Source organism: Podarcis tiliguerta (assembly GCF_965153285.1).
Source record: "Podarcis tiliguerta genome assembly, chromosome: 3".
NCBI lineage: Eukaryota > Metazoa > Chordata > Lepidosauria > Squamata > Lacertidae > Podarcis > Podarcis tiliguerta.
In genome coordinates this window covers 116,484,810-116,504,296 of record NC_139536.1, presented here as the reverse complement: position 1 = coordinate 116,504,296, position 19,487 = coordinate 116,484,810, and the positions used below count along the sequence as shown (strand labels likewise).

At 40.5% G+C, this 19,487-nt stretch overlaps 1 protein-coding gene across 10 annotated transcripts in view; it reads right to left on the bottom strand.

Moving 5' to 3' along the window:
- The window catches only part of EHBP1 (EH domain binding protein 1), a 270,182-nt gene that overhangs the window by 191,030 nt on the left and 59,665 nt on the right, over positions 1-19,487 (bottom strand). The gene's annotated exons all lie outside the window — the stretch shown is intronic.

Below are 19,487 nucleotides of genomic sequence, written 5' to 3'. Positions count from 1 at the left end.
AAAGTTAGTTTTATCCATGTATTAGGATACAAATATCTCAATCCTGCAATTTAGGCCCATTCAAATCATTGGGAATCTGTCCACTTCACTGAGAAACCAGAACAAGTTCTTTTAAAAGAAAAATTTTGTTGTCCAAAACACAACGTATACAGCATAGTAACCAAAGTTGGAGCCAATTTAGAGTTTTGACCTGGTGAATTTTGTTCTGGCTCATCAATTTCTCAGATGCAGGTCTCAATCATTACAATATAGATGTTGATTCAGCCATAGACAGAGTGGTAGTGTGAAAAAGAAGCATGTATTTTACTTTTGAAAATCAAATATTTGGGGCAGTATGCTCACGTCCACACTCACGGTTAGAATTTTGGAATGTTGTGATGATAGTGCTATATGTGCAAAAATGAACACTGTCGCAAGTCTAGTCTTAGTGACTGTGTGTGTGTGCATATGCATCTCAAGTTTGTAATTCAAAAGCTGAATTCATGCAACAATTCTGAATTGCACAAGAAAAATATGGACTCCAAAACTTAAAACAAACATGGGGCACATGAGAAAAATGCAATGTGACACAGCTATATTCACAGTCACTGCAGAAATATAAACTTTCCTTGTAAGGAAAGGCTAATTTGCCAAACACTATTAGAGAATACTTCAATGTAATGATTATTTTATTAAGATGGAGAAAACAAACACCAAAGAAAATCAAACTACAACATGAACATTTATTTCATGGTTGCAAAAAGGGTATTATCTATACATAATATTATGTATATTATGCATAAAGCAATGTCCAAGTATGCCTAGTGTATTTCCTTCCCAGAAAAAATAAAAAAGTAAAAAACCAAACATTTTGGGATACTGGGCTTAACAACTGTAGATCTCATTGCCCACCCCCTTCCTCATCAGCATTCATCAGCTATTTAGCACTGATTAGATAAACAACTGCTAGGTGCTAATTAGCCCTGTCAGAATTTAATAGCTGATAGGAAACCCCCTCCCAAGTTAAACAACAGCTCAGCTATCTGGCAGGCATTGTTCTTCATCAATTCTCTCAAATATCGAGAGTTCTACTCTATGTGAAAACAAAGTTTACATCAAGAAAAAAGTTAAATTACTTGCTCCTGTAATCCTATCACATTCTGGGCTGTGGCTCTTGGACCGCTTATTCAGAAGGAAGTCCCACTAAAACCAAACAGCCGCAATATGTTTAGGATTACAAGGTAAATCAGATATTGAAATTCCAGTAGTCTTCATTTTAATTCTCTTGGCCATTTAACATTATTTCACTTCTTTCACCCACAGCCAATCAATGGTAGCTTTAAGGGCAATCTGCATATTATGGGAGACAGAGCTACCTAGATGCTTCTGTTCCCTCCAAAGTGAGCTACAGTCACTTTAAAGAAAAATGAACACATCAGAGAACTAGCATGTTGGATCCTTAGAATGCATGATGTGTACACACATGCTTTTTAAAGGACGCTGACATAATTTTGCGGAGTTTACTTTGAACACACCATAATTTAAATATGTTTGATTGTGCAGCAATGTTGCACTACCTGAACTGGCATATACATATGTGCAAACTAAAGGAAATATTTTTTTCTTCATTCTCCAAATAAATGTATACATAAGCCAGGGTAGGGGCGAGATGGAGAGACAGCTTGGAAAGCTTGAACGCACCAGCAAATCACTGAAATCAAATCTCTTTGTGGCAGTTTCTCTTCTACTAAAGATCTTGAGGCTGGTTAACTTTATTAGAGGTTTTATTAAGCAACTGAATCCATCTAAGTTAAAAAAGCATCAGAAAAAACTAGATTCCACATGAGATACTGTACTTAGTAAATTCTTGCAAAAAGTTTGTAGAAAATAGTGCTTCATGTTTTAGAGTAAATCTCTGGTCAGAAAGCAGCAGAAAAAAGAATTCAAAATTTAACGAGCTTCTGCTTAAATGTTAAACATTGCTCTGTGAACCATTTTATATTAAAATTGGATAGTTCTGAACATCACACATACAAGAAGTATTGTTTGACACAGTGCCATTTTGATGATAAATTGCAATCTACAGCTCAAAATAATTCTACCCAGGGATTAACATTTCAGAGGCTGAGCCAGAGATTATGTGTGTGGATCTTGAATTTCATCATCTCCCTTTGGCACAATAGCTTATTCTTTCCTTTTTTCATCTATTCTCTCATGAAGGGTCAGGAAAGCTTAGCCTTGCAGTTTCATTCATTTCATCTCTACATTAACCAGATACCTTGCAGTCTTTAGTTCTTACATGTTATTCCATTACAAATACTACAGCTACACTGCACTATGTCCCTCCCCCCACTCCCTAATGAGGCATGTACTAAATCAAAGGGTGCCATCAAGTGGTTGTAGTGCACTAAGCAGCACTATGTAACCTAACACTTCGATAGAGGTTTCATCAGGACACACGCTGATTACATCCCTCCACATTTTAAGAGTTCCAGGAAATTACAGGAGGTCAAAATAATTGTCCTTACCTTTACCCACAAATCCTTCTCAGGTTTATTTATGTGAAAGCTCCATACGTCCTCAACATTAGCCACTAAGGATAAAGTGTTGGTAGTGATATCAATACATATGACATCACTACAACACTATGAGGGACTGTTAACACATTGGTGAGCCCCACTTGCCCCCTCCCCCTTCATTTTCCAACTCCTGGCTGTGCAACATTCCCCCACATAAAAAAAGGTAAAGGTACCCCTGCCCGTACGGGCCAGTCTTGCCAGACTCTAGGGTTGTGCGCTCATCTCACTCTATAGGCCGGGAGCCAGCGCTGTCCGCAGACACTTCCGGGTCACTTGGCCAGCGTGACAAGCTGCATCTGGCGAGCCAGCGCAGCACACGGAACGCCGTTTACCTTCCCGCTGGTAAGCGGTACCTATTTATCTACGTGCACCCGGGGGTGCTTTCGAACTGCTAGGTGGGCAGGAGCTGGGACCGAATGACGGGAGCTCACCCCGCCGCGGGGATTCGAACCGCCGACCATGCGATCGGCAAGTCCTAGGCGCTGAGGTTTTACCCACAGCGCCACCCGCGTCCCCTACATAGAGGAACCCGCATTCCCCCACATAGAGAGCTTTAAATAAACTGGGTGTAGGTGCTTGACAATATTACAATTAATTCATTTTCTGGCTGACCTATATAATTATTGAAAGAGAACGCTGTGTTTTGCCAAGGTTGTTAAAGGAAAATTCCTGGCTCACTTGGATTGCCAAACAAAGACACCAGCCAACAATATTGGCGCAAAACAGCAACCTGTAGGCCTGATCTTTATTCAAGGGACTGTTGCAACAGGACTTCAAACTACCAGATGGAAGGAGCAGAAAGAAGCCCCGAACAAAGGATGGCTCCCTTTTTTATTGGCTTCCCATTTTACCCTTAATAAAACGTCATGCATACATCATATCTACAGTGGTACCTCAGGTTAAGTACTTAATTCGTTCCAGAGGTCTGGAGGTTGTGCTTTTTCTATTTTTGACATACTCATTGAAAACGTTTTGAAAAAGCAAATGCTCTCTTGCTCTGATCACCCTAGTATTTTTACTGTGTTTTTTTTTAACATACTGTATTTTTCCGTGTATAAGACAATCCCATGTATAAGATTTTTGGGGGGATTTTGGGGGACTCCAAATTAAGAAAACAGCCATCAGCACTATCCGTGTATAAGACGAGCCCCAATTTTAAACCTAATTTTTTGGTTTAAAAAACCAAGTCTTATACACGGAAAAATATGTGTATATTCAGAATGGCATTTATTTTTGATAGTTACTTTGAAACTCCACATGGAAAGCAACAGAATAAATGAATCAAATTTTGAAGTCTTGTCAGTTTTACATTTGTAATTAACCCTTGTTCTATTTATTATTAAAACAAAAAGATAGCAGTAGAGTGGTACCTTGGGTTAAGTACTTAATTTGTTCTGGAGGTCCGTTCTTAACCTGAAACTGTTCTTAACCTGAAGCACCACTTTAGCTAATGGGGCCTTCTGCTGCCCCTGTGCTTCTCATCTTGAAGCAAAGTTCTTAACCCGAGATACTATTTCTGGGTTAGCGGAGTCTGTAACCTGAAGCGTATGCAACCTGAAGCGTATGTAACCCGAGGTATGTCATAAACTGGAAGGGGTCACTTGACAGAAACCTGAGTATCAGGTTTGCCCCCCTCCCTCCCTTGACCTCCACCTCACACCTACTAAGTAAAACAAAGATAATTATGTACATATTCTGTCGGCCAAGATGAGCATATCCTTTTGTCTTGATGGAGACCCCAATCCATTCAGGCTGGTCTTACTATTGTCCTTGGGATGACTACCTGTCTGGCACTCAGGTGCCAGGAAGCTAGAGATTATCACCTAAGCAGTGAGGCAGTTGTGGTGACCCCATGCTTCAGGGATGATGGCTGTCCTCCGCCCTTTCCCAAGCTCCTCTTCTAGTAGCCATAATCCTTCTGGTGAGAACACCATTGGAATGGAACAAATCTGTTAGTGGGGTGATTTTATATGAATTTATACAGGTCACTGAGGAGCCAAAACTCTACAAATGGATACTATGTAACCTTTGGTGTTGATACAATGTAACAATGTAGCTTGTTCTCACTTTCCCTTATCCCCGGAGTGGTTTCCGTCTATGTGAACTGAGTTGAGACTGGTTTGAAAGCTGCAGTATGGCTGCAGTCAGGGGGTGCTGTTCCTTAACCCCTATTGGATGGGAGTTCAGTAGCTGTCAACATAGGAGGATTGGATTGGCTGTTAGTTTGATAGGTATTTGAATGTTGTCTAATGATTGTCCAGCACTTTATGAATGGGAAAGTCAGCACAAGCTTTATGAATGGAGGAGTTTTTGCAAGCGGTCTACCCTTATTTTACGGGCACACTTTGGGTACGGGGACAAAAGGACAGTGCATTAATGGGGCAGGGTGACATTGTGTATGGTACCAATTTGAGACACGGTTTGTGGCACCGGGCTTCATTCATGAGAGGAGTGTTGTTGTCCCCCTGCCCTGCCCCCCTTGGCGAATTCAGGTAACAGGGAGATTCAAAATTTTATGCTCATTTTATGCTTTTATTTATTCTGGCTTTCACATAATTTTATTCACATTTGTATAACCTTCTATTTCATTTCGGTCATTTTAATAGTTATTAAGAGCACTAATACGTATTTCCTTTTCAAAGGTGATTTACCAGGCAAATTCAGCACTATAAGTTTCTTCATGCTGTAGTTTCTTCACGCCCAAGACGATTTATATTTCTGCAAGATTGTCCAACAGCCAGTGCTTCTTTCCCAGGTGGTACTCAAGGGCACGCAGTACCAGCACCTCTTTTTTATTGTTAAAAAGTGTGGCACTCACTGTCACAACTTCATTGTGAGTACTGGAACCTATTTTCTGGAAAAGAGCACTGCCTACTCCTATATTGTTAAACTGCTTTGTAATTGTCTAATGCCCAGAAAAATACAAATGAATCTAATCTGAGACTGACTATATATTTTGATGCAATAATTACTGGCAGTATGCATGATTATCGGGGGGGGGGGGGATCTAACTGCAAATACCTCTATATACGAAGCTAGTGAACTACTTAGAACTGCCATGCTCAGAGCACTTTAAAATTCATTTCAGGGAAACACCTGGAGGCTTTTATTGAACACCTCCTAAAATAGCCAGCTTTCGCAAGGTGAGCCCACAGTCTAGCAATTGTATTTCCTATCATCAGTTGCTCTCATAATGCTATGTTTCATGGTTTAGGGGGAGGATCCCCCCCACAAGGTTTTGATAACAAGTCTTGAAACTGTCTGAAAAAGTACAATCTGCTAAACTGCAGGACACACTAGAACACAGTGCATAGCATCTATTTTCCACCCTGGTTCAGCCTGAAAGATGCCAGGCCGGGGCATTACCTCTGACTTTACCAAAATGAGCCTCCCTAATCTGTAGACTTTACTTACAGCTGAATGATATATGTATGTTTATTCACAAGAAAGTCTTTCTGATGTCAGTGAGCTATACTACGAAACAAGGATTGTAGCTTTATCCTAGTACTAGGAACAAAATTTTAAAAATTCCCTCCAGTAGCACCTTAGAGACCAACTAAGTTTGTTATTGGTATGAGCTTTCATGTGCATGCACACAAAAGCTCACACCAATAACAAACTTAGTTGGTCTCTAAGGTGCTATTATGGGAAATGGGTGGCGCTGTGGGTTAAATCACAGAGCCTAGGGCTTGCCGATCAGAAGGTTGGCGGTTCAAATCCCTGCGACGGGGTGAGCTCCCGTTGTTCGGTCCCAGCTCTGCATTACCACACTAGCCATTGCCACCATTGGTACGCTGTTCTCCAAAGGCACGCAAAGAACAAGCGGGCTATATTCAATGTGGAGAGATGCAGGGGGAAAACAGGGATGGTATCGGGAAATACCAAGGCAACAAACAGAATGGAAATACAACCTGAGAAAAAGAAAATTAATTAAAAGTGAGGTGTGGAGGGAAGATCAAAAACAACTTGTTAGCCAATGGACATCAAAGCAATCCATTGCATAGATATATATAATTGGTACATATAATCACCTGCTAGAGGGCTTAAGGGCCTTAGATGATACCTGCTTAAGTTATACATTAATGACCCATCTAGGCAACTCCAGGGAGGGGGAAGCATCACAAGTGAGGTCTATTAAAGGAAAGGTGGAAGCTTGCGAGAGTTGGTGTGTGTGGCGGTGCAAGGTGAAGTGATGCTGATTTATGCTGTTGAAACAAAGGAAGAAAGATGGGAGAAGCTGCTTTGTTTGAAGAGTAATAACTATTCCTAATAAGATTGATGAAACTGAAAGAAAAAGAACAAGACTGAAATAATATAAAATCATTAAACAATTAAAGGCATTAATTAAAGTTTAGACCATTGGAGAATGTTGAACAGCATGGGACGGAACTTGGCTACAGAGAAGCCAATCTATTCATATAGCGGCAAACTAGGAAATTTCCTGGCTTGAGTTTGCTTGGTGTAAGGGGAGGGTGACCATAGATTGAACTGCCAAAGGGCTCAGGGAATATGATCTCCACCCTTTTGTATTTGTGAGCTGGTTGCCAAGATGCCTGTGGGGAAATATCTCGGAAAATATATCCTTTTCTAAAGTGGAATACAGACTACGAGAGGACTGGACATAAATTTCCAACAGAGTGAACTGTGCTGATATCAGACTATATCAAAACAAATTCAATACCTTGCTACACAAATACAGTTATCACAATACACAAAGTGCAACAGACTGAATAATAACAACTGTAAACATTTTATACATATACAGTTCATAAGATGAAATGTATTAATATTGGAATTACCGTATTTTTTGCACCATGAGACGCACTTTTTCCCTCCTAAAAAGTAAGGGGAAATGTGTGTGCGTCTTATGGAGCAAATGCAGGGGGGAGGCAGGCAGGAGGGAGAAGGGACTGACGCAGCCAGATTTTTTTTCTTGATTTCCCCCTCTAAAAACTAGGTGCGCCTTATGGAGCGAAAAATACAGTAGTTTCATAGCTTATATACTATAAACATGAACTATATATGTTGCACATTCCTCTACGTTAGGAAATAACCAATAAAATGTTTACAGTTATTATTATCCAGCCTGTTGTGCTTTGTGTATTGTGATATCAGACCATAGACACAAAAACAAACTATAAGGGATGAGAGAGGAGATACAGCTGTATCTTGGAAGTCTAATGCCTTGCGACTCGAATGTTTTGGCTCCCGAATGCTGCAAACCTGGAAGTGAATGTTCTGGTTTGCGAATGTTCTTTGGAACCCAAACTTCTTGCAGCCAATCATAAGCCGCACCTTGGTTTCCGAACATTTTGGAAGCTGAACGGACATAGTCTGGAAATTAAAGAAGACTGGACAGGAAGATTTTAAGACAGAGTGGTCTATAAGAAGAAGAGGGAAACATCTAGTGAATGTGAACTACTAAGCCAGAGCTTTCCAAACTGTGTGCTGCAACACATTAGTGTGTCTGCTGCAGTGTGTAGGTGTGTTGCGCGAAGGAGCTGACAGAGTAGCAGAGCAGCAACCGTTATAAAGTTTCTGCTCAGAATTGTTTTGCAGAGCACAGAGAAACTGCCGGCTCATTTGTAGGCTAGCGGGTGGACAGCAGGGGCTACAAGGACTCAAATTACATGTGTGCATGGCAAGCCTGCAGAGAACATGGTGCCTGGGTCTTTTAACAACATTCCACCCCCTTCGCAATAGGGGTGACTGCTCCTCTTCCAACTTCTGTTCTTTTGAAGATTTCATTATATTATTTTGGACATTGCATTTTGGGGGGGGGGGGGAGAGAATATTGCTTTGGAAGCAGCACTTTAGGATGGGCTGGGAAGCTGGTGGGAAATCCTTCCACCTGTTTAGAATAGGCTCTTTCTTTCCTTCCTTGCATACCATGCCATTTTGCTTAAGAGTAAAAAAAGCACACATCATCCCTTCCCCTCCATTCTCTGTGTTTGATTGTGAGCTTAGCTATGTGCAATTGGGGTAATGGGGGGGAGAGAGAGATGTGCCTTATGCTCTCTTTTGGGAGAGGTTGGATGGTTAATAGGTAGATCAGGCATAGGGAAACTCGGCCCTCCAGATGTTTTCGGACTACAACTCCCATCATCCCTGACCACTGGTCATGTTAGCTAGGGATGATGGGAGTTGTAGTCCCAAAACATCTGGAGGGCCGGGTTTGCCTATGCCTGAGGTAGATTATGCAAATAGTTATTTATTTCAGAGTAAAAACAAAAATGCTAACTTCCTAACCCCAGACACCACAATGTTCCGTGCACACAATTGCCTCGGTTTCTCTGAGTTTGAGTTGAGCAGGCGCTGGCCAATGCAGGCGGCAAAAAGTACTGGTTTTGTTATTTTTGTGTGTTTGGAGCCAGCTGAGCCAATGCAAGCTAGCCTAATAGCTTCCCTTCCCACCCCCAGGTGCCACAATGCCCTTGCTTATTTTATTTTTTTTAAACCTACCTTGCTTCTTCCCCACTTGTGTGTGTGTGTTTGCATGTGTGCCTTAGGTGTTGTGTGTGCCTCTGTGTGTCCCTGAAGTGAGCAGGGGCTGGCCAACCCAAGCCGTTCTTAAAAACAAGCAAACCACCACCTTGCCTCTTCCCCACTTCTATGTGTGAGAGAGAGTTGGCAAAAAACTTGCCTCTTCACCCCTTGGGTAACATCTTGGTACCCAAAACAGCCACAGGTTCAGCATTACAGTGGTACCTCTGGTTATGTACTTAATTCGTTCTGGAGGTCCGTTTTTAACCTGAAACTGTTCTTTACCTGAGGTACCACTTTAGCTAATGGGGCCTCCCGCTGCCGCCGCCGCACGATTTCTGTTCTCATCCTGAAGCAAAGTTCTTAACCCGAGGTACTATTTCTGGGTTAGCGGAGTCTGTAACCTGAAGCGTCTGTAACCTAAGGTACCACTGTACTGGGTTTGACAAAGTCAAGTGTAATAGTGTGCAGAAATGCTCCAGCTAGTGGAATGGGTGTGTGACGCATTCCTGAGTCTACTGGTGTGGGAGATTGCAGGCTTCTCATCATCACAGAAATCAAATGAGAGAAAATTTGGAATTGAAATAATCTGGAATCGGAACTCACCCTGTTAGAAAAACATCAGCCCATTATGAACTTAGCCACACTCTTCTGAATTTGGATATGGCTCGTAAAGGGGCTTGCCCTCTTGCTACCTGGCCTTCCCCAACAGTCTCTCTCAAACCTTTACAAGCAAAACACAACTTGCAAACAAGGGCAGGAATTGGGCAGGCAAAAGTCCCTGGGATACAGACAAAGTATCAGGAAGCGGGCAGAACTGCAGGTGGGGACTGAAGGGCAGCAGCTATGTTGGCTGGCTGGAGTAGGCTGTTACAGAGACACACAAAGCAGGCAGGCTTTGCTACTCATCTATGGGTCTTTCCAAATGAATTTTAAAAGCTCTTTTTCCTTTTAGTGGGGAAACTTCACTAATCCTAAAGTGAAAGCTGTAACACTACATCTCATCCACACATAATGGGGGGGGGAGGTTTGGGGGCAGAGGGGAGGACATAGGCTTGCTGTAGAAGTGCTTTCACTTACTACAGGCACATTATTTCTTCGTGTGTGTGTGTGTGTGTGTAATAATATAATAATAATTTATTATTTGTACCCCTCCCATCTGGCTGGGTTTCTGCAGCCATTCTGGGCAGCGTCCAACAAAAGATTAAAAACACATTGGAGGAAATTTAAGAACTATTCGAATAATTATTGTAATATTAAATATTAAAAATTAGAAAGTACCTGAAAGTACTAAATAGGCCTAGGATTAATTTAGGAGTTATTTAAATAAATGGGATTTAGAACACTAAGAAAAGTGAATAAATTTGACTATAACTGGAATACTGTTGTTTAATAATGATATTGGAAAGTTTTTACATTCAGACACAAGGAAACTCAGAAGGGAGGGACTAGAGGAAGTCAACTAATATGTTTATAGGGTTGGATTTTAAAATAATTAAGTTTGTTTTTGTTGTATATTTGTTTGTTGTTGTTTTTTATAGATGTATTCTTTTGTTTTTGTTTTTGTTTGTTTTTCGGTTGTGCAACATTTGTTGCAGTATTTGTTCTAATTGTGGAAAACTTAATAAAAATTATTGGGGGGGGGGAGATTAAAAATACATTAAAATGTCAGACATTAAAAACTTCCCTAAACAGGGCTACCTTCAGATGTCTTCTAAACGTCAGATAGTTGTTTATATCTTTGACATCTGATGGGAGGGCGTTCCACAGGGAAGGCACCACTACCAAGAAGGCCCTCTGCCTGGTTCCTTGTAACTTGGCTTCTCGCAGTGAGGGAACCGCCAGAAGGCCCTCAGAGCTGGACCTCAGTGTCCAGGCAGAACGATGGGGGTAGAAACGCTCCTTCAGGTATACTGGGCCGAGGTCATTTAGGGCTTTAAAGGTCAGCACCAACACTTTGAATTGTGTTCAGAAACGTACTGGGAGCCAATGTAGGTCTTTCAAGACCAGTGTTATGTGGTCTCGGCAGCTGCTCCCAGTCACGCATGCATGCACACACACAAAAACCACCACCACCACCACCACAAGAAGTGCTCTGAATATATCCTCTGTTTCCACCATTAGGTGCAATTAACTATGTTTTATTGTTGCATGGACACAAACATTGGATGAGTCAACTGTACCCACAGGAATCTCAACTAAAGCATCCATGATAGATGGCTTTAAAACCTCCAATGATGGAGAGTCCACCACTTTCTGAGGGAGTCTTTTCCACTGTCAAACAGCTGTTACTATCAGAAAATCTCCTTTCTTGTAACGTGAATCCATTGGTTCAGGTCCTTCTATCTGGAGCAGGAGAAAACAAGCTTGCTCCAACTTCCATGTGACAGCCCTTAAAATATTTGAAGATGGCTATCATATCTCTTCTCAGTCTCCGATTTTCCAGCCTAAACATACCCAACTCTCTCAACCATTCCTCATAAGGCTTGGTTTCCAGACCCTTAATCATCTTGGTTGCCTTCCTCTGCATGCGTTCCAGTTTGCCAATATCCTTCCTAAGTTGTGGCATCAAGAACTGGACACAGTACTCCAGGTGTGGTCTGAACAAGGCAAAATTAATCAGTACTATGATATAGACACAATACTTTTCTTGACGCAGCATAGAATAGCATTAGTCTTTTTTTGCTGCTGCATCACTTGCCTCATGTGAAGCCTGTGGTCTACTAAGACCCCTAGATTCTTTTCACATGTACTACCGGCAAGCCAGGAGACGCCTATTTTATATTTGTGATGCCCCCCCCCCCATCTAGTGAATCCAAATTACCACTGTGGCTTACTCATGAAAGAAAATATTGACAGGAATGTACCTCAAGGATGGAAAGGCAGGGTTTCCTGCCTACTACCCTCTCAGATTAATTCAGTTGCTCCCCCTGTCCTGCCCATCTCAGTTTTGAGACACGGCAGCCTTCTAATTATCATGCTAGTACACTGTGTACATCTTTAGGCATGCAATTGTGTATGCAAGAAAGTGAAAAGAAGGCTCCAATGTGGCAAAAAAGAAGCTCCTTCAGTGTGGAAATAAGCTTTGGTATGAATGAAATGGGAAAAAAAGGAGCAGGCAAAGTGCAGCAAAAGGCACATCATACCCAAATCCAGCCATTTGTACCAGCCATGATGATACTGAAACACTGACTAAAAGGATTCTGTGTCCTATATTCTGTCAGACCACATCAAGGTTTTATCTGAACAACTAAGGACATATTTCAACCATTTTTGATGCTTGGAACTTAGGTAGCTTTCAGGACAATTACAGTGCATGTTCACCTTGGGGGGGGGATTATTTTATGGGGCTTACTTCCTCTCTAGATCTTCTTAGGACTGCAGCTTTCTGAAGGGACCCCTAACCATATGCATAAAGAACAGGCTGCTCCACATAACATAATTCCACAAGCTGGACATAAGAATCCTTGAATTTTGTCAGAAGTTTATCTTTTAAAAAGAAATATGACTAGCCAACCCCAATGTAGCATTTCCATAGGACAGCTAATCATGTAATAAGTTCAGCACCAAATTGTAGGACAACAGAAGAGACTTATACACTGACCCCATGGAGATTCTGCAGATTCTGTATCTTACATGCAACCAAAGCCTTAGCATCAAAACTAAATATTTTACTTACATCATGTTTGTTTCCAGATAAACACTTTTTGTGCTGCCAGTACTATGTTGATCCAAATATTATGCAAAACGATATTTTAGATGCATTTCCCTCTAGTGAGGGAGGCAAATCAGTCAAATCTCCCTCCTCCCATTTAATGGCTATGTACTGGCATTTTGTCCCCTTTCATGAGGTGTCCTACGTTGCACCCTTTTACGTGGCTGCAACAACGCATGTCCAATGTCCCCCCAGGTGCCCGCAATGAAATGAGATTTCTATAACATAATGCTATCCCAGCAAGTAGCATTTTAAATAAAAAACAAATTGCTCACTATCAAGAGCAAACATACACATGCAAAAAAGTGAGGCGAGTTGAACAATCTTAAAAACACATACTTTTTATTAAAAGACGAGTTAGAGCAGCTCAGCTTACATCTGAAGTATGATTAGAACCCCACTGTAAAACAATTACCAAGACTCCGTTTTGATATTTGATGTTGGAAAAAGAAAAAGACCTCATGCAGATTGAAGTGTCTTGTATGCCCCAGCAAGTATATTTTACTGCTGATTTTCTATGAATAAACATATGCTAAGAATTGCTGAAACACACTGCTGGTTTTAAACATGCCTAATGTAGTATTAGAGGTTTGTTTTCCAGAACTGCCTGCCTCCATTTATCAGCTTCTTCCCTCCAGCTGGTAAAGAATATCATTGATATCAACTCTGGTCAGCTGTCTCGCCCAATACACTCTCATCTATGGAAAAAGATATTGGAAGGCACTAGCAGGAAGCAAGACTGAAAAAAGTATGAATAAATTGTTTCTGGCAATTTAGAAGGCAGATTGCACTTTACCAGTGTGAATCAATAATAACTGCAAAAATTATGTATCATCAAATTCATTCTAGTGCAAATATTATGGTTTGGGTGTGGGGAAGTACTGATTTTACAGAAAAAGAGGACATTATCTGTTCTGGGCCATTCCAGCATTCCCGCCTTTCCATCTTTCATCTTTGAGAGTAATTGCAGTATAGGTATCACACAATAAGAACATTTGACAGTTTTCTTAATTTTAAACTGAAACACACACTCCTGTACAATTAAAGTCTCAAGGTCATCCAGAACTAAATAAAACCTGGCTGTAATATTAAAATCCTTCTCTATTTAGCAGATTTATCTCAGCTATATGAAGGCAAAGTTAAAGTAGTGACCTCCAGCCAATCTTTGATTATTTGAAGATGTACATATATTGAATATATTTGAAATTTATTTCAATATATTAAAATATACTAACATTTATGATCTGTACCCTTTCTGCACATAAGGGTTACCTAGTGACTAAAGTGTCCAGATTTAACAACAACAACGACATTTATACCACCACCACCACAACAACAACATTTATACAACTACAACAACAACAACATTTATTCCCCACCCATCTGGCTGGGATGCATAGCCATGCACAGTGATATTTACATCCTTCAAGGTGTTTTTTTTTTGGGGGGTGAGGTTGATTTATTTTAACAGAACAATTTACATTAGTACTTTCCATAGGCAGATGCTAACATCTATGCTGGAAAGTTAAACTATAAGTTCCTACAAAAGGAACATTTTTCTATTTAAAAAATGTGTATGTTTCTTAGTGAGAATGTCACCATTACCAATCATATAATTATATGTACAAGGACAACACTGCAGAGATGCTTCTTTAAGTTGCATTGCTTCCAATCAAGTACCAAGGGGCCTGTAAGAATCAGATTTACTTCTGTCAAAACAGGAAGCTCCCAGTGCAGCAGCTTAGATTTATTGCACTGGCTGATTTATCTCTATTTGTCAACTCACTCGCTTTAGTTGGGAATTTAAGGGTTTACTCAAAGTCAGAATTAAATGAATCGGTAACATTGTCCAAGAAAGCTTGTGCAGCATCTGCCCACGCAAGTCATCACATGCCAGCCATGAGCTCCAGTGTTGGGGGGGGGGAGAGAAACCTCTCTGTAGCTGACATTCCTTGCATTTTCTGAGCCCCCACGGAACTTAAAGCGTGTGTAAGAAACTACTAAGAGTTGTGAAACACATGTGCACAAGACCTGGTCCAGCCACTGCAACACTCAAAAGAAAGCATTCTGCCACTCTCTTAACTTTTTTTTTTATTTAAAAAAATCAGCCAATCAACGCAAGATGTGCTATGGGCTTTGCTCCAAAAACCTAATCTCCAAGATTTCTGAACTAGAACAAAGTGCTAAATATTTAATGTAAGCAAATGCTGTATTAAAAAACTGTACACACTTTTCTGATTTTCTATTAAATTCAAAGCAGAACAAGAGTGAGATGGCTGACAAAGCAGCATTTAATTCTGAGCTGTATCTAGACCAGGAGGCCCAAGCTAATTTACACAGGCAAACAGTCACAGTTCACATAATCACATACAGCACAATATGACAGGGGAATTAGAGGGCCTGGAAAGCATGTCTGAACTACAAGCTAGCTGCTCTAAATGTATTAAATGCAGACATTTAATTCTAAAAAGGCTTTTTTTATTTTAAGTTTAAAAATCATACAGAGGTTTGAGTAGAGTGGGGGGGAAAGCAGCTTGTCTTCTTTAACCATAGAGAAGCTTCTGCATTTCTTTTTTAAATAACTTGGCATATGCTACAAGGTGACAGTCCTCATTATAAAATCTTTTCTATTACAGCAGAGCTTTCCAAACTTTTCATGTCGGTGACACTTTTTAGACATGTATCATTTCATGACACACTAATTCAGCTTTACTAGCAAACAGGTGGTTAAACTAACCCCTTTCCAGCCTCAGGAGGAACATGGGGATCATTTGCGCGGCACATTGCAGTCGACACACTAATGTGTCATTGGCACACAGTTTGGAAAGCTCTGCATTACAGGATACTATGGTACAAAGTTGCCATCTTATAAGATATAATCACTCTATTACCATTTGTTTATAGAGAACTAGCTACCAGACACCATTCAGAAATCAAAAACTGAAGAGCTGTATTACCTATTGGTACTAACAAATAAACACTTTTAAATCCCTAATCAATCACAATAATTACAGTTATCGATCCAGTTTGGGAGTCAAATGTACTCCAAGAAAGCCATAAAAATGTGAACATCGGGGGGGGGGTCATATTAAGCAAGGCATCTACATTATTTATTTACTTATTTATTAAATTTTTGTGTTGCCTTCATCTAAAGATCTCAGGGCGGTTCACAACAGAAAAATACAAAACAAGAATGCAAAATACTGTACATATTGAGAGCTTTCCTTTTTCAATAAAACAATACAGATTCAAATAGCTCACCTGGGTCAATAATACTCCCCACTGTAAAGTTTGTAACACCTACAGTAACGGTGTGCAGATTCTAACTGACCCTACAGTTTTTAAAATACAATAACAATGCACTTATAACAATGCAATAACGAGTTGCGACCTGTAACAAAATGCACAAACACACTTGGCAACTGCATGAAGAAAGACACTGTGGCATTTTTTTGTCACTGTTTCAACCACAGATATGAATCCTACCCCTTTTCTTGATATCTGCTCCAGGCAAGCTGACTACATTTCTAGGCTCATCCCAGAGTTCAATGAACTCGAGACTCACGTCTGCTAAGGAGATTCATTGAACAATCATTCCAACCAATATAGGCATTTAAATGGCATGAGCTACTATGTAAGAGAATGGAATAAACATTGGACACCACATGATCATGACTTTGGAAGTGTATGTGAAAGCAGAGGTGTTTGGGTTTTTTTAATAAATGATGATCTCAGGCTTGGATTTGTGATCCAAGACCGCTGCATCTGTCCTTCCTTCCTTTGCTACATAAAGCTTACAAAACTGTCAAATATTTTAGAAGACCGACACTGTTGTTGTTGCTGCTGCTGCTGCTAATGCTTCTGCTGCCACTTCCAGAGTGATGGGCAAGAAACTCTGTAGGAATGCTAGTGTGTCTGTTCTCAAGTTGCCAACAAGAGATCAATTTTTCTTAACTAGTTCCCCAGCTACTTTGTGCACTAGTGAAAAAGGGTAACAGTTATATTTTAGCCAGAACCCTGTAAACATGTTCTTCTCAATCAGTGGCGTAGCATGGGGGGTGCAGGGGGGGCCGGCCGCACCGGGCGCAACAACTGGGGGTTAGGGTTAGGGGGCGCAAATCCACGGGTTAGGGGGCGCAAATTACTTGCCTTGCCCCGGGTGCTGACAACCCATGCTACGCCACTGTTCTCAATCACTATCCAAGTTATGTTCTGAGTTTCAGGGGCAAATCCCTCTTTCTGCTTAGTCATAATTTGGATTCTCTTTTTCTGATTAGCCAGTATTTTATAAATAAATGTAACAAACAAACAAACATTTGCAAATCTCATTGGAGTTAAAAGGATCCAAAAAGCAAAATATTGCTTAACATGGACTCTGAAAACAAAATGATGGAAAAAAATATTTTGTGTCACAAATTCAAGTTTGTTCCAGGATTTTGTACACCTGTGGGATACTGCTGAGCCCTAAAGCAGTTTACAGTGACATTTCGAAAAATAAGTAATTTGTCCATCATGAAAAGAGACAAAATATTGTATTTCCACCCTCCATGCTACTTTCTGACAAGCAAATGGAAATAGCATATTTTAGTCTGACAATTGGTAGACATAAAGGAAACCTACTTTTTTCTAGCACAGTTGGGTTACATTTGACTTCAGCTATCAACTGAGAGTTAAAGCTTTCTTTGGATGCAAAATAATACATCACATTTAAAAATTAATTGCAATTATAAATTATGAAGGCCTAGAAAGACCACTGCAGAGCAGCAGTCATGTGTAACAGTTTATTATAGAAAACAAAACAGCAACAAGAGCATAGAGCAGCCCTTTACAATTTAATGTTTTCATTGGTAATAGGTGCATTTCACAGCAAATCTGCAATTTGCTCTTGCTCTAGCACAGTCCATGGTTTGCTCTTGGCTTACCAATCATAATATGTTTGGAGTGAACAAATCATGATCTCTCGTCTGGGTGTAACAACAGGTGCAGGTAAAAAACTTTCAAAACAAGAATACACTGCATCACCATAAAAGATGGTAACATAATGCTCTTTACCAAAGAAGCAACCTCATTATTTTCTGAATTTTACTCCACTCTATATACCCGCCACAACCCATCTGACCAGGAAATCAGAAATTTCCTAGCAGGACTGACCATGCAGAATTCATCCAACAAGAATTCATGGACAGACCTATCACCCTGGAGGAAATAGAGACGGTCCGCAAAAACCTGAAATCACACAAAGCTCCAGGCCTGGATGGCTTTACAGCAGAATTCTATAAGAAATTCAAAGAAACCTTGATGCCCTACATGACCCGCCTGTTTAAAGCGGTGACCTCCTGCAAAATAGTCTCTATCCCAAACAACTCAAAGACAGCCTCAAAGTAGAATCATACCACCCAATCTCACTTATAAATTAAGACAACAAGATATTCACATCAATCTTAGCTGACCGCCTAAAATAGGGTTGCCATATTTTGAAGAGCAAAAAAATAATAATGATACATTTGCTGACTTCTACTTTTAACTACAGATTGCTTTGATGACTCTCATTTTAAATACCCCTACTATATGTAGGCTATAGAAGCTGTGATATATTGCTAGTAGCAATGTTCTTAGCTTTCAACAAAATAATAATAATAATACATATTGCTCCCTCATTTGTCACAATAAAGTATTTGGGTTCATGTTCACATCTTTGTGAACATAAGTGTGCACAGAACAACTTATTAAACTGTTTAAGGGGGATGTTAAATCTTGCCCTCCCAGACTCCTTCTCCAAGATCTTGTAGCTGAGCCACCATCCTTTTAGTTTTAGTTCAGCCACAAGAGAAGGGATTTATATACAGTAGTATGTAGCTAGTTTAAGATGCTGCTCTGTTGTGATTCTCTGCTGCAGACTAGCTTAGCCAAGTGCCTTAGATCTGAGTCTAATGCACTAGGGGGGGGAATTGGGTTACTGTAACCAAAAAAACCAAACACCCCCCCCCCCGGACATTTTGCAAATTTTAAAAAACTGCCCAGACAGAAATTTTATTCCTGGAAAAGGGGGGGGGGCAGGGAAAAGAGGGCACATTGCAACCCTAAATCTTCTTACACAAATTAATAGCTCCAGACCAGGCTGACTTCATCCCTGATCACAATATAACAGACCCTATTAGGAAATTACTGAATCTGATCAAACACAGCCAAAAAACCCAAACTCCCACTGTTGATTATGTCCCTAGGCATCCTCAAAGCCTTTGAAATGGAAATACCTGTTAGAAGTATTAACCAACATGACATTTGGCTCTAACTTCCTACAAACCCTCAAAGAAATTTACTCCTAAGCCTTAGCAATATGCAGAATTTTAGTATGGACTCCAAAGAGCTTATAACCCACCTACTCTCAGCAGCCAGGAGCATCATGGCTAGACACTGAGGAACCTGTCAGGAGTGAACATGGACCATTGGTACCAAACTGTATGGGAAACAGCCTTACTTCAACAAACTGGAACACAGGGACAAATAAAAAAGGACACCTTCACCCTGATGTGGCTCCCCTTTATTACATACACAGCCCAACAAGATAACAACAAGAACCCACCAGAAGCATATGGATTGAAATGGCTAACTTGACACCACAAGCGATTTCCCCCCTCACACATGCAAACAAACCCCACTGTGGGCAACTGAAGGCAACCAACCATGCTCTAGGCCCCCCAACCTCTCCCAATGCTTATGAATACTAATAA